Source organism: Lissotriton helveticus, chromosome 3_1 (genome assembly GCF_964261635.1).
Source record: "Lissotriton helveticus chromosome 3_1, aLisHel1.1, whole genome shotgun sequence".
NCBI classification, from domain to species: Eukaryota; Metazoa; Chordata; class Amphibia; order Caudata; family Salamandridae; genus Lissotriton; species Lissotriton helveticus.
This window is the reverse complement of record NC_136061.1, coordinates 883,334,497-883,358,683: the sequence shown is the minus strand read 5'-3', so window position 1 is coordinate 883,358,683 and position 24,187 is coordinate 883,334,497.

Genomic DNA, 24,187 nt, shown 5'->3' with positions numbered 1-24,187 from the left:
TGCAATGGCAGTGTGTGTGTGTGTAAAGGTACTGTACCACTAAAGGTGGCACAATATGTGCTGCAGCCCTTAGAGGTCGTCACTGGTCACAGTGCCCTTGGTATCCATGGCACCTTTTACAATTGGGGGTATAAAGGTACAGTTTTGGGAAAGAACCTAGGCCATAGGAACCTGATTGGCAGGGACCCATGGCACATCAAGTCAAAGTGCATCATAAATCTGGCAAAAAATGGGAGGTTACTGCAACAGAAGCCCAGCTTCCTACACCCAGGTGTGGTCAAATCTACATGAGCAGATGTGACCCTAGAATATCAAGTCAATTCTTGGATATTGTAAGTACCCAGGGAAACCATAGAGCGTACATGGGATAGATACTTGTCATTACAAGTTTCCTAGCTCCATGATGGCTGCACTGTACCCTAGGATGATTCGTGCCAAACAACTTATCTTAGTAAATCCTCACTAATGCCAGTGTTGGATTTAATAATGAATGCACACAGAGACCCTTTAGAGGGTCCTCTAAAAACCTACCAAGCACTGGTGTGGACTCTGACTAGTTCTGTCCAGCCTGCCACAACCGGACATGTTTCTGATCTCATGGGGTGAGGGCCAGTGCTCTCAGAGGCAAGGAGCAAAGCCTTCTCTGGGCAGAGGTGCTTCACACCTCCCCCAGGACAGTATGGCCTTCCGAGGCAGGAAGCTTCAAAGGCAATGCCACATTTGAAATGTCACCCAGGCAGCTCCAGCTAGTGGAGGATGTCAACCCCATTTTCCTGCTCCACATTTGGTGGGTGTCCAGGCTGGAAAATTAGATAAATTAGGAGTTGAGTCCCCATTCAGCCAGCACCACCCCTAAGGTGGAGTTGGTAATGTGGAGCCCTTTTTGCAGGGTCATCCCTAAATATTTTGCCTTTCTCTTAGCCTTTTTTTCTGACATGGTGTTGGTTGTTCTAGGACTCTGGGCACTTTAGCACTGTTTTCAGTGTAAAGTGCTTGTGCTCTCTGTGATGAACATGGTAAGATTGGTCTACACCTGTTTGGCCTATTTAATTTACCTGTCAGTCCCTTGTAAAGTGATATCTCATCTACCCAGGGCTGGTGAATTAAATGTTACTGGTGGGCTTGCAGCGCTGATTGCGCCACCCACCAAAGTAGCCTTTCAAACCTATACCAGGCCTCTGCCATTGCAGGGCCTGTGCGCACAGTGTTACTACTGCTATGACGTGGCACCTAAAGTGTGTGCCATGTCTGGGACCCCCTATTTACTGCTTGTCAGTCACCCATAAGGTAGGCCCTAGCTAGCCCTATGGGCCGAGTGCATTGTAGGTAAAAGGTAGGACATGTACCGAAAGTGTGTGACATGTCCTGGTAGTGGCAAACAGCAATTTTGGTTTCTCACTGCTATGAGGCTGCCCAACCATAGGAATGCATTGTGGATTCCCTGATAAGAGTTTCAGTGGTAATTCCTGTTATGAGAGGAGCAGCGTGGTCAAGTTTGGTATGTTTGAAATAGTAATAATAAATGCTACGCAATGGTTTGCGCAGTTTTATTATAACTATCTTTGAAATGCCACTTTTAGAAGTTGGCATTTCTATGTGCTACGTGTCTTCCTGCCTGATGTGGATTGCATTACTGGCTTTTGAGTGACAGGGGCTGGTGAAGTGTGTGTGGCTCCAGAAGGGTTAGGGTGAGTCAGCGCTACACTGAATGGGACATCTGCATTTGGAATAGTGGGAGGAGTAGTCCCCTGACCCTGAATAGGATTGTAAGATTGCAAAGATAAGAGGCCCCCAGGTACTAATGTGAAGTTCACCTAGACAGGGAAATACAAACTGTAAATGATCTAGGGCAACTTCAACTTTATAGAAACATCAGAACATGTCAAATAAAGGTAGTGACACTAGAATTTAGAAAAATACAAAAACATTTATTTTATTATGTATGACAATTTAAGAGTATTCATAAATATGTTTTTTTATAGATCTGCACAGGGCTTTCATTTATACAGCATACTAACTTCAATCATCCTTCAAGCATTCATACTAGTTAGATTGATATTTCCAAATTACACATTTTTAGTCAGCTATACAGGATATAGAAAAGATTTCATTTGAACATATAATTTTCGGGTGGCTTCCAGGTTATCTCTCAACGCGTGTTTCAGGAGACCACTGCCTTCCTCAGGAGTTCCACCTCCAAATAGTGTGTTCTGCAAAGACAATTGAATATCACAACCATGTATTTTGATAGAGCATTTATTGTCACTACCATTTACACAGCAATTTCTTTGTGAGATTTACATCATTAAGCATTAAAGTAATGTTATTTAGTTGTCTTCTATTCTAATATAAGAGGGAGCCTTATGGCAAAAAGTTAAAATCTCAAAATTGAGAAAGAATTTTAAGTGCATGGCTATAAAGGTAGATAAGTGAACAAACAGTGTAAAATGGTAAGAAGAAAAAAGAAGAAAAGAGAGGACCTCAAATTCTACCGACATGTCCCTTCTTTTTTGTAATAGAGCAGCACATGCAAAACATAACTAAAACATAACTAAATCTTAAAGTGGGAGTCTTGCAGAAAATATAACCCCTCTAGACACACTAAACTTCTCATGTTGTTTAGAATGTAGATAGACTTACCAGCAGGCAAGCGTATCTGAACTAATGTCCCACTTGTGATGGGTGTAGGTCACAGTATATAATTTAATTTGCAGATGTAAATAAAACCAAGATGGAAAACAAGATATGCCATACTCATATACTGCGAATATCACTGCATAGGGTGTCTAATTAGTTTATTCACCTGTTGTAAGGAAAACAGCAGGGACACGTGGCTATTACGGAAGAGAATATGTGGCAGCTTACCAGTAATACTGCCAGTGTCCGATTTGTCAAAGTATCAATAGACCCAAGTAGGAGACAGATACATTTCTGTGTCTTGATTGTTCAGAACTGTGTGTTCCAAGGTGTTAGAGCAACTAAAAAAGAGAGAAAGGAGAAGGAGAGAAAAGCAAACAAAGTCATGAATAATCTAACATATATGTGCACTACCAGTTGATGATAGGTACATGTGGTGCTCAAAAGGGTGTTACCAATGCCTTATTTATATGATGGCTAGAACGATTTATGATTCATGATTCCTCCCAACATCTGCTTCTTTAAAAACGTGCTGTCAACAGGAAGAAAACCCACGAGGACAACATTTAAAAACTGATAATGCTACACATTGTCAACTACAGCAAAAAGATGTAACATGGAGACAAATAGTAACCATGAAGAGAAGGCAAACCTTGTGGAACACGTTATTAGTCCTATGGATAAGCTGCTAATCCATAAAGTACCGTAACCTGTTTTGCATTCTGAAAAACAAACAGACCTAAGTGGAGTCTCTGTATAATGTAATTAGCCATGGACATACTGTATTGTAATGCCTACTAAGAATGTCTACATTTTCTATTGTAAGTATGATGTGGTCTCAAAGTGTATATAGTTGAAACCAACACATGATAGTAGATCCTTAAAAACGTTCTAACACAGAACACAAAAAGAGTGTACAAAGACCAGAGAGAAGCAGCAGCACGCTCAAGACTATCCTTCCAAAAAAAAAGAAAAGCCAAAATCAAAACCTCAGTTTAAAAAGAAGATAGTTGCAGGTCTGAAGATCAGACATGCCCAGAATTCTGAGGACACAACTTCTGAACGGGGAATGGGCTCTGACGATGCTAGACAGTGCAGCAGAAGTAACAATAGCTCACCAGAACCTGATGGAATTTCTGGTGACCGTGGATCTGAATGATTACATCATGGTGGAAAAAAACAGATATGAGGGTAAGCATCCCGCATAAGTTATACTAATTAACAATCCAAATGGAGAGGGACAAGCCCAGGAAATTTGCTTTTGGAAGAACCTTTCATTTAGTTATGACATCCTAGGGGAGAAACAATAATTTTTCCAGCCTTCTCCAACCTTGTTCCCATTAATATTAAACACATATATGTATGGGAGTGGGCAGTTGCCCTAGCTCCAGCATCGTACAAAAATCATGCCGGATGATGCGAGGATTCAACCCACCATGTGATACCCTTAATAGTTTCACCAAATGCACAGAAACAATATCCTATAAAGCAAGAAGCTAAAAGAAAAAGGTCAGGGAGATCCTAGATCAACTTGAATATCAAGGGGTCATTGAAATATGCACCTCACCAATGAACAATCCTTTGTTTCCCATAATGAAACCGGACAACTCATAGCGTCTAGTTTTAGATTAGACATTTAAACATATGCACAAAGACATTCACTGTCGAAAATGCACACAGCGCAGCTTTAATGAATAACATTGTGAGGAAGAAATACAAAACTACACTTGATATCTCAAACTGATTTTTCTGCCAAAATATAGCGCCTGAAACGAGGTATTTGACCGCATTCTCAGTGTTCGGGTCACAGGGACAATTTTGTCATCTCCCCCAAGGGTATAACAACAGCCTGGGGTTATTTTCAGCAAGAGTAACTGAGTACTCCAAAATTTTGATGAGGAAGCGTTGTCTTATATGGATGATATTTTATCTGATGGAGGACGACTTGACCAGGGTGAGCACCATAATTATGGGATTTGCCTCAGAGGGCTATAAATTTAATTTAAAAAAAATCAAAAATCACCCACATCAATGTCCTGTTTTTAGGATTTGTGCTTGCAAAGCCTTTAATTGAAGATCCTGACCTGTGCAGAGCGGTTACACCGCATTGTGCGCTATAGAGAAGCATTTTGCTTGATTTACAAGCGTTATTTTAAAAACTCCTCGTTTTTCATTTTGTTTATGTTTTAATTTATTTTTCCCCTGTTTTTAAGGGCTGCTCCCCCACACTTGCACAATAATCGGCTTTACACCGCGTTTTGCGGGTCCCTGATCCTTTTGTTCCTGCCCCTTGGCAGCTGAATTGTTTGGCGACCATCTTAGGTGAGGAAGCTCGCCGGTCGGGCAGTGCTCGCTCTAGCGTCAATGACGCTCAACCCCCTCATAAGGAGAGTAAATCCTGGGCTCTGTCTTGCTTGCAAAGCCTTTAATTGAAGATCCTGACCTGTGCAGAGCGGTTACACCGCATTGTGCGCTATAGAGAAGCATTCTGCTTGATTTACAAGCGTTTTTAAAAAACTCCTCGTTTTTCATTTTGTTTATGTTTTAATTTATTTTTCCCCTGTTTTTAAGGGCTGCTCCCCCACACTTGCACAATAATCGGCTTTACTACGCGTTTTGCGGGTCCCTGATCCTTTTGTTCCTGCCCCTTGGCAGCTGAATTGTTTGGCGGCCATCTTAGGTGAGGAAGCTCGCCGGTCGGGCAGTGCTCGCTCTAGCGTCAAGGACGCTCGACCCCCTCATAAAGGAGATCATGCTGACGCGCAGCGGTCGCGCGCATCTGGAACGCCGGATCACTGCCGGAGTCACGCCAGGAGTCACGCCAGAGTCCAGCCCGTCTGCGCCCGTCCGCGCTGAGGACGGGCTGCAGGACGGGCTGTCCATTGACAATGACATCTTGTTCTCCAGCTCAGGTAGGTTAACTCCTGACCATCGTTCTATTCGTCTAACGTATTCCGCACTTACTTTAACATCTCTACGATCCCGCTTACACGTCTCCTGTACCTCCTGTATTTTGCCTACCCATTATTTTACCTGTGCAGGCTGTGGTTTTTCGACAGGTAAAATGTTGCTTTCTAAGACACAAACTACCAAGGCATACTATCGGGGCAAAAGGAAGGCCACTAAGAAACTTCAAACTTCCCCTCCTCTACAATTTTGGAGTATTAATTGTAGATCGCTCCCTAAAAATAAATTTAATTTGTTTGATTTTATAAATGAAGAGTCGCCAGACGCACTGTTTCTGACTGAGACCTGGCTCCACGAAAGCTCTGGACCTGACATTGCCTTAGCCGTTCCTAACAACTACGTGATGGTACGTCAGGACAGGGCCTCCGGGAAGGGTGGGGGGATTGCAATAATTTTTAAAACCATCTACCAATGCAAGTTGGAGTCGTTTCCCCTTCCTGGATGTGAGGCCGCTCTATTCAAACTAACGATTGGCCCTCAATTAACGCTTTCCGGTCTTCTAATATACCACCCCCCGGGCAATGCTGGTCCCTGGATATCGTCACTGGCCGATACTTTATCCCCTGTACTACTTAAATCGGCTAATTTCACCATTCTTGGTGATCTTAACATCCATCTTAAAGATGTTGAAGGTACTCTCAGTCAGTCGCTACTGTCTGATCTTGAAGTTTTTAATCTCTTACTGCGAAATTCTGGGGCTACCCACTCGGCCGGTCATTTGTTAGATCCGATCATTTCTAATCTACCTTATGACTGCTCCCAAAGGGCCCGCCCATTAGGATGGACTGACCATTTTGCGGTACACTTCATGTTACCTCTATCCTTACCCAACGCTAAGTCTTGTGTTGGTAAGGGTAAGCCGTCTTATCGGTGGGACAAGCTTAACATGGTGGCATTCAATCAACACCTCACTGAATCTATTCCGACTTTGGAAAAATCGGGATCAGAATCTAATGCTGTAGTCTCCCAGTGGTTAAGGGATGCTGTAACTGCACTCCTTCCTTCTACATCTAACAACCACAGATCCCTTCATCCTCCTGCACCATGGTTCTCTGAGGAGCTAAAATTACAACGCGCCAAGTGCAAGGCCTTGGAAAGGAAATGGAGGCTCTCCTATTCAACCCCTAGCAAGGCAGCCTATAAAGAAGCATTAAAAAGCTATCATGCTAACTGTAAATTGGCAAAGGCCACCTTCACGGCATCCACGATTACCCAGGCACAGAACTGTCCGCGGACTCTTTTCGCAGTGGTGAAGAGACTAACGGGAGCAGATACAGTACCTTCTCCTCCGGCTCTGGATAAACCACAGTGTGATGCCATTGCAGATTTTTTTATCTCTAAAGTGGAGCGTATTTATGATTCTTTGTCTACTCCTCCGCCATCTGTTGAGTCCTTACCGGCGACCACTTCTGGTAGTCTTCTCCCCCTCCCTTCAATGTTCATCAACGATTGGTTACTGTTTGATGACACTACCTTTCTATCGTGCCTGAACAGTATTAGATCAGGCTCCCCTCCGGACCCTGTTCCTATGAAAATTCTAAAACTGTTGGATCTCGAACCTCGGAGAGTCCTAATGAGACTTCTGAATACATCCCTTACAGAGTCTATGGTGGCACAGGAGTGGAAGCATGCCATGGTCGTTCCCTTGTTAAAAAAGACCGGCGCGGACATCACTAATTTAGCCAATTTTAGGCCCATATCCCTGCTGCCTGCATGTTCCAAAATTTTGGAACGACACGTGAACACCCAGCTTAATTCATTTGTCAAAAACGTGGGATATCTCCATCCGTCCCAATCCGGGTTCCGCGCTCATTATTCCACTGAATCCGCACTCCTCGGGGTGACGGAGAGGCTTCGGCACGGCATCGATCGCGGGGAGACCTTTGCACTCATCCTTTTGGATTTGAGTGCAGCGTTTGATACCGTGTCTCATCCTATTCTTCTTGACTCTCTCCGCTCCCTTGGTGTTGCTGGATCTGCGCTGGCCTGGATTGCCTCCTTTTTAGGTGGACGTACCTTTCAGGTGTTTTCGACAGAAGCTGAATCTGCTGTCTACGCATCGGCACACGGCGTCCCCCAGGGGTCGATTCTCAGCCCTCTGCTGTTTAATATCTATATCAGACCCCTTGCTACCATCGTTGAGGACGCCGGCCTGACAATCTATTCGTATGCTGATGACACGCAGATTGTGTTCTCTCTTTCTAGCAGTGAGGGCCATGAGGTCTCTGCCTTGAAATCTGGCCTGTCACGCGTTGCTGCTTGGATGCACGACCATCTGGTCAAGCTCAACAGTGACAAGACCGAGGTCGTCATCTTGGGCAAGAATAAAGATCTGTGGGGCCCTCGACATTGGCCCTCCGATATGGGTCCTCCGCCGAATCCAGCCCCCGTAGCCCGCAACCTCGGTTTCCTCATCGACGACAGGCTCTCTATGAGACAGCAGGTAACAAAGATCGCTGCAATCTGTTTTTCCATCCTGAGATGATTGCAGAAGATCCTATGGATGTTGCCTTGCTCTACTCGGAGAACTGTCGTCCAGGCTCTTGTGATCTCCCGCATTGACTATGGGAATGTGCTTTATCTCGGGGCCGATAAGGCCACAATGAATAAGCTTCAGGTGGTGCAAAACTCCTCAGCTCGTTTACTGTGTAATGTACCCCGGAGATCTTCCGCAGTTCAGGCTCTGCGCGATCTTCACTGGCTTAAAGTCCCGAACCGCGTAAAATTTATAACCTTATGCCTTCTTTTTAAAATCCGGCAGAGTTCTGCCCCTAAATATCTGCAGAACCTGGTTCAAGTCTACAAGCCTGGTCGTACTTTAAGATCATCCACTAGTGGCAATTTCCTGGTCCCTAGAATTAAACTGGCCAAAATGGGCGGCCGTTCGTTCTCTTATCTTGGTCCAAAGATGTGGAATGCTCTTCCGCCGGCCCTGAAAGCTGAGACTGATCTCCTCCCTTTCCGAAAAAAACTGAAGACTTTGCTGTTTAACTGATCCCTCTGCATTGTTGGTTCTATTGGGCTTTGCTGCTTCCTTTCTTTTATCTATCCCTGGCGCCGGGAAACCCATTGAGGGTAGCTGTGCGCAATACAAGTTTAAATAAATAAATAAAATAAGTGAAGGGAAAAGTCTGGCAGCTAACTTTTTAGAAAAGTGTGCGCTGCTCCAACCTTCAAAATCATTAAAAAAATTTACAATCAATACTGGGATTCCTAAATTTCCACAGAACATACATTTTGGATTATACAGAAAGAGTAAAACTTTCTACAACTTAATAAAACCTGACTTTTCAGTAGGACAATGATCACAGGAACACACAAACATCCTTTCTTCACTACAAGAAGACATGATAGCTTCAAAACACTTACAGAAGCAGGTAAACGTACACAACTTAGTGATCCGTGTAATAGTGGGTCAATACGGGTATACTTACTTAACCTTCAATGAAGGCAAAACGGTACCAATCACTTACAAATCACACCTGTATACAAATGCAGAAATGCGTTTCTCTTCGACAGAGAAAATACTAAGAGCAGTTTAGACCGCTGAAGCAAGAGAAAGAGCACTGGCTCAGGGAAAACGCATAATTGTCATAACTCCTGTACCAGCTTTATAAGCTGTTACAAAGGCTAGCAACCCAAATGCAAAAGCCTTACATCTGAGATGGATACAATGGGCTAATTCTCTTACTGCAACGGATGTTGAATACAGATTTGATACAAGTCTAAAAACACAAGCATTCCTGCAATACGAACAAGAATACCCTTTATTGAATGAAATCTTGCCTCTCTATCAGAATGAATATACAATTTACACTGATGGATCTGCTCAGCCGGCCATAGGGAGTAAGCACAATACGGTGCGGCATGCGCAATCGTTAAAGGTCATATGCGGGATGGAAAGTTCTAGCCAAGTTGCACGAAAACACAGTCTCTTGGGGACTGTATGGCACAGCTGGCAGAATTAAAAGCATTGATACTGGCACTGGTGAATACGGATCACGAATTCCCCACACTGATAGTGTGTGATTTGTTTTACTGTGTGCAATCATACAATGAATATTTACATCATTGGGAACAGAACGGGTTCAAAGACGCAAAAGGTGGCACAATTATGCTATGGGAACAGGTAGTTGAGTTGAGAAACGAACTACCACGGGCTCACATGATTCATACACTAAGTCATCAACATGATGGCGTTCACGTTGAAGGGAATTCATTGGCTGATGAATCCACAAAGGGGTCTGCACACACAGCTTCAGTAGCTGCAATAACTCGTTAAAAACGAGGATAGACGGTGATTATGGTTGCGGTCATTGCTTCACGCAAGGACAGCTCAGCAGTACCAAAGAAATTCCCTCTCAAGTACTCCTACAAGTTAGATGCAAACAACATTCCATATGCTCAGATTCCTGGAGTGGGGGATAGTGTAATACCAAATATGGATCGTAGACAAGGTTTGATTATTGCAGCACATGAGGGTTTGGGCTCTGCACACACAGGTGTTACAGCGACTTTTTCATTATTGAAACAGTGCTATTTCTAACAAAGCAAACTAAAGACTATGTCTTGAAATGTGACATCTGCCAGCAGATGAACGGCTCCACCATAACATGCCCGGCACAGACACCGTTATTAAAATTGAACAAAACTCTCGCTTGTGTGTATCTGGACCACTGCTACCCCTTACAATCCGATGGGGCTTACAAGTATATCTTGGTGGCAGTGGATTCATGCTCAAGATTCCTATGGGTTTGGCCTCAGCGCTCAGCTGATGCTTGAATTGTTATCAAAGATTTGCGAGTCTTTATAGGGACAGATGCAATTGGCATGTTACATTCTGACCGTGGCCCAGCACTTAGCTCTTGGGCTTACAGAGAAGCCATGGAAAGAATGGGCGTAGCATTGCAGTACTCCTCTCCGTACCATCTTGAGGGAAATTCGGTTGTGGAAAGGAAAAACCGGGACCTGAAGCAGTCTAATCCTTATGAGGTCCTATTTTGGACAAGAATGTGGGTACCTGATCTTGATTGTGAAGGCACAGTGGAGAATGAAAAACCTTTTAACATCCATAACCGTTTGGCTATCTTACTGTAATTAAATGAAGCAAGAGCCTTGCACAGTAATGTGCAGGTAAAACAAACAGCCACTGGGGAAGTTAAGGCAGTCACGGCAAGACTTGTCTGGATCCCAAAAGTCGGGGATCTGGACTGCGGGAAAATAACGGATAAAAATGAATTTGGACCATCATAGGGAAAGCCTGTCCCAGTCCTAGCAATTCAAGGAACAAAAACTGTGCTTTTGCCGCCTCTTGCCGGAAAAAAGGAGAAACGATTTGTCTCCATTGACTTAATCAAACTACACTATGTGGCCGAAACTAAGCAGTTGACCACATGGACTCCAAAGTAGTAGACACCCTCCTCTCGCTATAATTCAAGAAGTTCAAACGGAAACACTCATTACGTCTGAAGAGTCACCTAATCGAAATGAAGGCCTATGCAACAATGCTATGGAACTTGTTCCCCTTGAACAAGAATTTCAACTTCAAAAGGAAACTCAAAATAACAACCAAGTTACAATTAGACCTAATATAGACGTCTACGTCAACATGTCTCGACAAGAGCAAAATGCGATTTCAACAAATCCTGATGCTATTCCAGCAATTGATCAAACTGCTTCTGGCTACTTCATAAACTTTGATACCTTTTCTTTCGATCCAAGTGAACCAGAAACGACTCCAGCCTAACAAATACGCAAGCAGCCAATTAAGGACTTTCTGAACTTTCTCAAAAGGACTTACCTGGTATCGCCTTGGGTAGAACAATAGGTAATAATCACTGGAATACTGTTCTTTCGTTTCAGGCTCGGCTTAGTTATAACTTTTAGCATGCTTATTAACAGACGATACCTTCAAGAAAGCTCTACAGCCCAAAAAGTTAATTTGATTCTGAAGCCACATCAATCTTCTCATCGTGAACAAAGAGACTTGTCATCATTGAACATTACAGCAGTTCCAATACCGGACGGAATTGTTTGGGACAAGGTTGATTTCAAAATATTTGGTCCTACTGAACTTATAAAAATGTATCATGTGTTTAAAATTTCATTGAGTGATATCATTACCTCCAGTACACTTTCTGACGATTATGGTCTTCATTTCTTGCACAAATCTATAACACCTAGAAATTGTTTTGATTACCATCAGTAGGAACATTGCCCTACACCACCAAAAAGCAGTTCACTAACATTTGCACAGAAATTTTCATATTTTTAAGGGTTTAACACTTTTTACCCGACGTCATTTTATTATGAAGTCGCATTCACATCAGCATTGAAAATTATGTTGACAAACACCAAACAGATTTACTTTGCTTCCTATATTGTCTGAACAGGATTTTGACCTATGGAAGGACACAATAGACTTAAAATCAGTCGGGGGTTCTAGGGACTGGCAAGTCCAGGGAACAGAAGCGCTATTTAGAGCATGCCTCATTCCATAGCAGATGTTATTTCTAAATGACTCTGTGAAACAGACATTCTGTCTTGGATGAGCCAAGAACAAGGACCTTAACACACCTCGGTTTCCAACACCATCACAAATGAAGGGGTGGCAAAATTCAACTTCACAGGAAGGGGCAACAGTAGATGACATTTTACAGCACAATAGATCGGACTCTAATGGGAAAGAATGGTTGGTTTGGCCCTTAGACGCAAACAGATGTCAGAAAAGATTCTGGGATATCACCAAAAGGGTTCAGTATCTTTAGGCCAGCCCCAAGCTATGTACCAAGAGAACACCCAGGGGTAGTGACTTCCTACAGTGTTGTGAAGTTGTGCCTTGATTGGCTAGAAACCTCAACACTCACAGAAGTGCAACAGCACTTATCCTTACTCACCCAAGACATGGATCTTAGGGATTTTTTTACTAGGTCCCAGGAAACCCCGTCAGAAACGTTTCATATATGCTGGCATTTATGCTGACTATAATGAAATTTGGAAAATATCCTAACAAGAGGCCGCAGAGAGAATACGGGAAATAGACCGTATTAACTTAGAAAATGCATTAGCTGTAGTGGACAATGGGTTAACAACTTTAACCTCCGGGATATATTCCTTAGGCAACATTGTATCTTCTGCGTTAGACATACTGGAACAAGATTTGGCCATATTACAACACGGGCAATTTCAGTTACGTTCTATTATGTTGTTAAGCTGTACGCTGTGATCCAGCGCCCCTATAGAAAAAGTGTCTCAACAACGCTACCCAACACTATTATACTCTCCATTATTCATAAATCATTCACAAGGCCCATAAACTAACGAGACAATTTTTTGAGCAACTGAATCATGTGACCTAATTAATCAGAACCTATTATACTCACTATTTACACATTTATATACATCTGCACTTATCATCTTTTCCCATGGTTTTATGCAAATAACATTTTAATTAAGTCACAAAGGTAAATGGATCAGCTGATGGTAACTAGACTATGAATAAACAAGACCAGCTTGTCATTTCAAAAATCTTATTTTATTAAACTTTATTATTCAAGAATGAGCATTTTTATTAAGAATCTTTATTTTAGCAATTTTAGTAGCATCAATGAAGGAGAAATGAATCATTGAACTGACATCTTTAAAGCAAATCAGCAAGAATGAATTAAAGTTAAATAACAGATTTCCATTCCCTAAGTCTATTTCCCTAACTAAATCTCACTTCATCTAAAGGAATAAAGTCTATAAGCCTATTATCCTTACGTGCGCCAAAAGTCCATCAGCATATCACGCCCTTCAGGATTCGGAAAGTGAGCAGCACCCTCCTGCCCACGGGGCAATTTGTATACCTTTCTAACTAGCTAAAGTATCTAAATCTTGCATACTTTTCTGAAAATCCAAACTCTCGATTGGCTGAGCCCTGTCAGTCCACCATTAGGTCATTCACTCCTGACCAAGTCCGGGCCCTCATCATAAGCCCTTATTGTTCTTAGATTCTCCATCCTTTTGCTTCCTCAAAAATGTTACATTCGTCCGGGTACAAAACTTCACTTCCTAATCTTGGCAGGCAATTCGGACTTCCGGCCCTTGGACTTGTCTCCAAGAACACATTCAACTCGACCAAAACCACGTCTGCATTAAACGTTGTTTGTTCAGCAAAAAGCTCTTTTTCTTTCTGCGCATGAGTGAAGGCTTCACTCTGGTCAAGTTTTTCATTCTGTAGCTCAGCCAGCCATTTCTTAGGCCCATACGAGAACTATCATTTAAACAAACACAAAACATCAATTAATTAAAGAATTAGGATTTGTTCTGTTACCCACCCCCTCTGCTAATTGTTAACCCATTAACTAATCTTACCTAGCTGAAGCTAAAACACATAGAATTTTCAACAAACTCATGCCACATAAAGGACGAAAAGACATAACATAAGCACATAAAATAAGCACATGCCATTAATTAAACAGCCGCATTTAAAACTGACAAAGACAATAGACTAGGTTAAATCATTATTTTTTACAAACTTACAATTGTAACATAGAGCACATATATTAATCCCATATGTCGTGTATGCATTTTAAACTAGGTTGATTAGTACATTTCACTTCATGCTGATTATTACGATTATATTGTTATGGAAGTTTAACTTTGCGAGTCAGAGTAAAATTTTATTCTGAACCTCGCTCCATCAACTCCCTCATCTGGTGATTTCAAAATCACCAAACTACACCCAAAATTTTTTGCAAAATTTTAACCCTTGAACATGTTTTGATTTTCACTGTATTAGTATTTCTAAAGTCTTGACTCTGCTGTCTGGTTGTAACTCTCATATTGTGATCTACGAAACTCTTCCATTTCTATTTCTTTTTCTTGTTCCTTTCTGAGCTTATAAATCCTCTTCTTTTCTCTTAGATATTTCTTTCTCTTGTGTAACATGCAACTGATCTTCAACAAAAGTATCGCAAAGACTGTAACTAATAAAGGTGTCAGTATTTTGCCTAAAATTGAACTACCAATATCTTGAAACCAGGTTTTGATTGCTTCAAATCTTTTACTCAAATGTTCTAAAAAGTCTTCATCCTCTAAAAGAACAACTTCCGAATGTAGCTCTGTGATATTTTTAATATATAACTCAATATTCTGGCTTTTATCTGGAATATATGTACAGCAATGCTGGACATGTAACATACCGCAAACTCCTCCCTCCTTTGCTAGCAGGATGTCAAGGGCAAGACGATTCTGCATAACCATGGATCTCATAGCAATAAGTTCAGTATCCACTAATTGGAAACCACTGGCAGTATCAGTTGACAATCTGTCAACAATTGTGGACAATTTTCTGATTTTAACTGCATTCAGGGTTATACCCACCAAAGGTATTACTACTTCAAAAATATCTCCCAAGATTTCAGAAAAACTTTCTCTTTTAAATCTATTCAGATGATTGCTAATTTCAAATGAACCCTCTGCATTTCTGTCAACATGAAATATTTTTGGAAAAACTAAACCAACAAAGCAAGTCCCATACCAATGGTCTGGGAGATTGTATTAAGCCTTGTCTCCACATACAAAATAAATTCCAGGAAAAATTGGATCTTTGCCACCTTTGAATCCCCAACCACTCAAAATTTGATAAGTATCCTCACACTGACTAGCACCCACAAAATAATTGTCAAAAAGCGTATTATCTCTTCTAATGCAGAATTTTCCGCTAACAGGTTTATCTATGTGAATAGCAACATTTTCTGATGATCTACCATTAAGCTTTTCATCCTCAACTTGCAAAAACGTAGATTTGGTTTGTTTCAGCATCTCATTTCTTTTATAAATTGCTCTTCTCTCTTCAACTAAATTTAAGAAAGTTTTCTCTTCAACTCTCAATTTACAAGTTAAATTGTTCCTGAAAGCATATTCGTATGTTAGTTCATTTGTTACTATGAGAAATTCCCTCATCTGCTTAGCATGTTTATGTTAATTCAAGCTTTTATCAACTTTTAAATTTGCAAAAATCTCATCATAATTTGAATAATAGTACTCTAAACGACCTGTTTGATAAAACAGACTAGCTATTACGCTGCAAGTGATGCCATAAGTAAGGGGAAGCATGTTATATGTGACCCCCTCCGGAACAGAAACAGGTAGTTTCACACATATGTAACAATCCTTAACATCCATGACCCTGACATATTCAGAAAGAAATCTTGAAAAAGTATTACTAGAAAAATCACCAACAGATCTATCATGATGGATCTCTGGCTTGTGATCAATAACTCGGTTAGTCTTGCCTGCTGTACCATGATTATCTTGTTTAGCCATAGCTTTGCTTGTCATGTTAGCTTTATACATTTCCTTATCAATTCCAAAAGGGAAAATGACAGCTAATATTAACCAGATCAAGATTATTAAGACCACACAAATTAAAGACATTTTACAACATCTTTTAAGGATTGAACATCTCGAATTAGTATTAATGTAAGGCATCCTTACTCTGTAACAAAGCCTTTCAAGAAAATCAAAAATCAAAATTCTTCAAAAAATTTCTAAATTTCTAACACAAATTTCTAACACCCCCCTATTTTTGATTTTTTTTAAAAAAGAAAACCCTACTTTCCAACAGCTTTTCTTCGACCTTGCGTCTTACATCAATGTGTTTTTCCAGCTAACACAATTTCTTCGACCTTGTGTCACCTAACACAATTTCTTCAGCCTTATGCCAAAACAGATTACAATTTTAAATTGAGACAAAATCAATCATTTTCACTTGTGTCATTTAAATCCTCCTGACTACATCTATTTACTTCCACTAATGGTGGGATTATAATGTAGGTCCACTCAGGGGACTTGTACTTCTGGTTAGGTTTTACAATTCTTTTAGCCCTACTGCTAATTACTTCAATCTTTTTCCCTATTTGATTCTTCTTATCTGTCTCTCCTTTTTGACTTGATATTTCGTTAATTTGCTCTTTTGATCTGTTCACCAATTTAAATTTTAGGCTCTCATTTCCATTAGGTCAGGTATCACCCTTTCTTAGTAATTTCTTCTTTGGTTCAGATGTGTTACACTCTGCTCTCCATGCTCTTTTTCTAAAATTTCTTATTTGAGAATCTTCATCACTTTCATCTGTTTCTGTTTCTGAGATTTCAATTCTAAATCTAGGCTCTTCTTTACTCGGCAGTTTCACTCTGTTAGGAACATCATCCTTATAGCTGGTACTTGGAACTTCGTCTTCTTCTTCTTCCGCAATAACTTCCAACTTCCCAGTTTCAGAACTTTCGTTCCTGTCTTCAGAGCTTCCAATCTGCTTTTCAATACTCTCCTGATTTTGAATTTTCACTTGATCAGACTCTTCTTCTGCTTATTTATCTAGCAGATTTTCATCATCTTCTGAATCAAGTATCACAATTTCTTCAGTATCTTCATTCAATGCCTCATTCGCAGTTGAATTTTCCAGATGTCGACTTTCTTGTCGATCTTCAGGATCTGGATTTCTTTCAGGTTCTTCTTCAGAATCTGAATCAGTTGTGGTGTCACCTTCGTCAGGATTTTCAGGTGTTGGCACACGAATGGTGTGACTCACTCGAATCCACCTCTTCAATCCTTTGCACTTTATTGCATTTGTTGTGACAAGAATCACCTGTCTTGCTTTCTGCCACCTGGGTACTAGACAGTTTCTTCTCCGGTGCATTTTTGTCCTCACCCAGTCTCCTGGTAACAGATCATGAGCTTTTTCTTTGTCTCTTGTAATTACATCAGTTCCCACCTGATGGAACACAGAAGTCACGACGTCAGAAAGGTTCCTACAGTATTCCAAAAGGACGCTATCATTTATACTTATCAATTTTCCAACTGGTACAAATGCTTGTCTCATGACTCTACCCATGACAATATCATGGGGGCTTAAACCTGTCTTTTTATCAGGGGTACTTCTCAAAGACATCAAAACAAGTGGAAGTGCATCTGTCCACTTTACTCCTGTAGCTAGACACATTTTAGCTATTCTATTCTTGATTGTACCATTTATTTGCTCAACAACACCTGATGCTTCTGGTCTGTACTACGTAATGAACAGGGGTTCTGCCCAAATTACCCTCCCATACCTGGGCAAGGAGCATCACATGGATGAGGAAGTAGAAAGAAAGGTACTGAGGGACAAATAAAGCAAAAGCTATTTCAAAACAGGAAATAATTTATTAACCTGTTTTCTTCAATATTTTTATCAGCAATAAATGATATGATTTTTAAGAAGGACAATGTAATGAATCACAGAAAAGGAGGTGACCAGACTATATACAGTAATCAAAATTAGTAATTACAATATATACAGAATATATACAACTATGTACCCTAAACAAAAAGAGAAACAAGGAGGTAAAGAAAACACAATCAATTATCTGTCGACGCAGTCGCGGTCGCGTTTCCGCCAGTAGTATCTTGTGGCTTCATCAGGACAAGGGTACTGGAAAAATATATACACATAATACATTTAAAACAATTCCTAGACACACACTATGCCGCAAGAGTAATCTCACCCATTCGTGCCGATGCAATGAGCACCCGAATTCAAGAAACGTGAAACTAAAGAAATCACTCCAAAGCCCAGAAAGTCATTCTGTAACTTATAAAGGGAAAACAAAAGACTAAAAAAACAAATCATCCAAAGGGTGATGAAAGAATACACAAATTGTAAAGACCCAATCACCAAGCACCAAGCACACATTCTTTTATCCACCTTGTGTCTTCAGTCAGGTATCTGTGGGGGCATGCAATCCGAAGTATATCAACCCGAACAAACTACAAAAACGCAGCCACCACGCAGTCTGAATACCTGAGAAATGATGTGCGAGCGGCCCCCCCCAGGTGAGGGGACACCACCTTGAGGGATACAAACAACCTCCTCCTACGGGCCAAACAGTTCAAACTCTCCTGGAGAATATATGGAGAGAGAGCAAAGTTGAAATCTATCACACATACATGTGTGTACTGATCCATTGCAAAAATCTCCTACTTCAACACAAATTAAGCAAATCACGCCACAAGCGTAGGTCTTGCCAACCTTTAAAAAGTTCAATTATGGGTTTACAGCGCAGATTATTTCATAGGTGTGTATATTAACGACCACCTGGGCGTGTCTCACAACCTCAGTCAAGTTAACAGGAACCACCTGTATTCGGGGATAAAAGAAAACAAACAAGATGAGGTCCGCATTACTCCCCAAGTGTCCACACATGCACCACTCGGGACTATCATCTAATCCCCCACGCGAGGCGACAACCAAATGTGCCTACCTCTGAGACTACAGCTCCCCAGGTCACCAGCGAGTTAGGAAAGCACTCGGCGTTCGTCTTACCGATCCGCCGTCCGAGAGTCAAACAACAATCTCACGGAAATGACGCGCTGCGTCATTAAATGGGCGTGTGGGAAAACGATCCATTCTACGTTCGGGAGTCACCGACACAAAAACAGGACTGGGGGCCGTCACATTAGGAAGGACAAAGGAATGAAGGAAAGCATCATATCTATTTGTATCTATTCTAAACGACATGAGTACACACACAGCCGCTCGAGGATAGGCCAAACCAAAAAGGAAAAGAAAGTAAAAATAGAATTAATACCATCACCTAAAAATGTGCATAAATATAAACACGGGGCATTGCATCAACACATCCGGGTTAACAATCTCCACATATGAACTGAAATCACGTTACATCAAAAAGAAAATCATACATGGTACAAATGACAACGTGATCTCACAAGAAAAACGCAAAATCTGAATTTACAATATACATGGTAGAAACGGTATCCATATTCCATACGAGAATTATACATTACATATACATACCCTATTCCCTTCTACAGCTACTCCTCACGGACTGGACCCTAAGAGAGTACTCCCGACAAAAGGGGAATCATCAGGGGCACTCATCTACGGATCCAGTCACTGTCAGTGAAAGGCCTTAAATTAATGCCCATAATTCATCACGGTCATTAAGACCCCTGGTCGTGGTGTGGTATCTCTCGATTAGTCTAGCTTCTGTACAATTTAACTTCCGTTCTAGCTCTCCTCTGTTTTTGGCTGTCACCACTACGAGTACGGCCCAAGTGAGATCCTCTTCATTGTGTCCACATTCTATTGCTTCTGGTCTGTAGGCACAATGCAGCTTTTATTTTATATTTAATGCTTCACAAATCATTTGTAATAGTCTGTTTTCAAAATGTGTTCCACGATCAGTTTCAACAGTCACTGGAAAACCGTACCTTGGTATGATCTCCCTTAAAAGCAATTTTGCAACAGTAACAGAATCATTGTGACGTGTTGGGAACACTTCCACCCATCTTGAAAACAAACAGACTATTACCAGTACATATCTCAACCTGTTATGGGGTAGCATGTCAATGAAATCCATTTGCAACCTGGTAAAAGGACCACCCTCCCGTCCTATGGTTTCCATGCTCACAACTGTTTTTCTATTTGGGTTCATTTGCTGACAGACTAAGCATCTCTGGCAAAAAGATTCTGCTATTATTCTGAATTTTGGATTGTACCAAGTTTGCCTAAATAACCTTATCATGGAATCCCTTCCAATATGTCCTGGACCATGATACATTCTAGCCATGTCTGCAATCATGCTATTTGGCAAAACTGGTCTGTCATCTTTGTAAACCCAAATCTCATCTTCTTCTCGCTGTCTGCAACCTGCTTTTAACCATGAATCTTTTTCTGCCTCATCCTGTAAATCTTTTACTCCTTGCCATGTCTCAACTACAGATGTTAGCAAAAGTGAATTCAAAACATGTTCATTGTCTTTTTCCTGATTGATTGAAAAATTATTCATCGCACAATGTCTAGCAATCTCATCTGCATAGGCATTACCTTTGGTAATATAGTCATTGCCTTTCTTATGCGCTGCACATTTCACGACAGCAATTTTGTCTGGTAACTGAATGCCATCGATCAATCTCTTGATCAATTTTGCATTTCTGATTGGTGTTCCTGCAAATGTTAAATAACCTCTTTGAGACCATAGCTGACCATAGTCATGGACTACGCCATATTCATACTGGCTGTCAGTCACTATGGTAATTCTTAACCCTTTTTCTCTTTCACAAGCACGAATCAAAGCAATCAATTCTGCTACTTGAGCTGAATGCATTCCTTCGCGACATGAGGCCTCAACTACATCTGCAACTGTGCAGACAGAATATGCTGCTCTCAGAACACCTTCATCTGAACCATCAACAAAGTAAACAAAATCAGATTCAGCTAACGGGACATCTTTAATGTCCTGTCTTGGTTTTGTACAATATTCTAAAACATCCAGACATTCATGGTCAATGTCATTTTCGTTTCTGATTTCTGTTACTGTACCATCAGGCAATAATGTGGAAGGATTTAAATGTACACACCTTGCTATTGAGACATTATCTGATCCCAAAATAGTTTTTTCATATTTTGTTAACCTGTTACTTGTCAAATGCTGTGTTTTGCTTCTGGTAAGAAGAATTTCAACAGAATGGGGAACATAAACTTTTACAGGAAATCCCATTATAATTCCTTCGCTCTGTTCAAGGCTTACACTTGTTGCAGCTACTGCTTTTAAGCAGCCTGGTAATGCTTTTGCAACAGGATCAAGAACTTCTGAGAAATAGGCAATCGGCTTTCTCAGTTTTCCATGTCTCTGTATTAGAACTGACAATGCACAACCTTCTCTTTCACTGCAATACAGCTCAAATTCTTTCTCATAATCTGGCATACCTAATGCAGGTGTTTCACACAAACTTCTCTTTAATTGTTCAAAAGCATCTAACTCAGTTTGTGTTAAAATAATTGGGTCTTTTATATCTGATTTTGTTAGTCTCTGTAATGGTTTCGCAATCACTGAAAATCCACTAATCCATTGGCGACAATAACCAACCATTCCTAGAAACATTCTGACCTGTCTTTGTGTCTTTGGAGGTTGCATTCCCTGAATCATTTTTATTCTTTCAATTGTCACTTGTCTGATTCCTTTTGCAATTCTGTGACCAAGATATTTTACCTCTTGTTTGCAAAACTGTAATTTTGCAGGAGACACTTTATGTCCCTCATCTGCCAAATGATTCAAAAGAGTAATGGTATCTGTCACACAGTTATCTCGTGTTTTTGCAGCGACTAGGAGGTCATCTATGTACTGCACTAATGTTGATTTTCCAGGTAAGTCTAGATTCTCCAAGGATTTCTTTAGCAATTGATTAAAAATAGATGGACTCTCTGTATACCCCTGAGGGATACGACACCATGCTAGGATGCGATCCTGGAACCTGAACGCAAAAATTTGCTGGCTATCTGGATGCAATGGAACAGTAAAGAATGCATTGCAAAGGTCTATGACTGTATACCATTCTGCATCATGCGGAATCTGATAAAGAATTACCGCTGGGTTTGGAACAACAGGGCAACATGGAACAACTATCTGATTAACCTTTCTCAGGTCTTGAACAATCCTGTAGGTTCCGTTTGGCTTTTTAATCTCCATAATCGGTGAATTACATGGGCTACTCTCAATTTCTTTTAACACACCTTGTTTTATAAATTTGTCAATAACAGGTATGACACCTTCAATAGTTTCTGCTTTCATTTTATACTGAGGAATGTTTGGAAAATCCACTCCTTGTTTCACTGTAATTTTAACTAGGTCGACATTTTTCATCAAACCCATTTCACTTCCTGTCAAATCCCAAATTTTAGCATTAACTGTTTCTTTTAATTCTTCTGGAAGATTGTCTTTATCAAATGCAGGAAATAATTTATTTTCCTCTACTTCAACCATTAACATTGTTAATTTGTAAAGCCCATCTTCTTCTAGAGTTTGGAGCTCTATGCCTTCCGGTGAGCAGTATATTTTGCAATTCATCTTGCAAAGGATGTCCCTTCCTAACAGGTTTACAGGACTGCTGTTACAAACTACAAATCTATGTTTATCTTTAAATTTACCAATTTCGACCTTGACTGGTTCTGTTAAATCTGTTTTAATCTGTTGATTAGCTATACCTACTACTTGGATGGAATCCCCAGAGAGAGGCAGGTTTTCTATTTCCACTGATCTAACAGTAGAACGGGTAGCACCAGTATCCACAAGAAAAGTGATTTCTACATCATTTACTTTACCACTAACAAATGGACCTGATTGATCTACCTAAAGAGTGGCTCCAAGCACACACCCTTCCACCTCTCTCAGGCACCGTCATAAGTAATCTTCCGAATCACTTCCTCCATTTTCTTTCATCAAATATTGTTGAGAAACATTTGGCACATTCACTCTTTGCCAACTGTTTACCTGTTCACCTCCACAGAATCCCGTCTCTGTATTGTATCTCTGCACATTCACACAATTTGGAAGTGGCGGTTGTGGAATCTGACTCTGCTGATTCACTACATGTCGCTGGAGCTGTTGCTGTAGCTGTTGCTGCAGATTTATCTCATTCTGCATCTGTGGATTTAATGATGCATTTTTTAAATTTCTGGGCGTATTTTTACATTCACGCTTCCAGTGTCCAATTTCGCCGCAATTAAAACAAGGGAGCTTCTGCTTAAGTTCTTCAATATTCACATTAAATTTTGGCTTATTATAATTACCTTTAAATTTACCTTGATTCTGATTAATATTTTTATTTTCTAAAGTTGCTATTTGCTGTTCAGCTACCTTCACCTGTGCCCACATTACCTTTTCTTTTAGCTTCTTTTGCTTTGCGTCTATCTCGTCACTGCAGTATTTAGCTTTTCTCAAAATGTCATCAACTGAGAGTGATTGCCAACCTACTATTCCGTTTCTAATCATCTCACCAATTTCAGGTCTTAACCCATAAACAAACCTATATAAGATGTGGCTCATGTCCTTTTCACTTAATTTTTCATAGCCACTGTATTGTTTAAATACCAGCAGATTTTTTTGCTTGGTGATACAATATTGCGGCGCGCGGCGTTCACTTTCCGTCATTCAGCCTTTGCCGAGTTGTTTTTCTCGATATTTTGCGAGTGCTGCGCCATTTTGGATCTTGCTGCGGGATCCCGCGGGAGTAGGCGCCCGCGAATACGTAATCGCGGCTTGCCACCTTACCTTGCACAGCACGCATCGCGAGAGTTCGCAATTGCGAACACGTAGGTGCGGCGGGCAGGAACAATCTCGCACTCGCGAAATAGAGATTTTGCAATTCTACACAAGAAATCCACCAGCAAACAGCATAAACCTTCAGAAAATGATGATTTTTATCAGAATCACTCCTCAGGTTGACATTTGCCTGCACTTTTTTGTTGCAAGGAGTCCATTTTTTTTTGGGGGGGGGGAGAGGAAGGAAGTGCCCCACAGTCTCCAACTTCCTGTTCCTGTCCAGCAGGCTCCTCCCAGTGCTTTCTTCATGTGCTGGTCACTTTCATTTGGACCTTGACCTGGAAGGATTACTTTTTGTGGGTGCTGCTGGATATTTGGATTTGAGGCCTTATTGACTTTCTTTGGATCACTTTTGGATTAGAAATCAACTTTCACAAGTAAGTTTGTTGGGGCATTACAGTTGCTGCAACTACAATTTTGGAACTTTTTCAGAACATTAAAT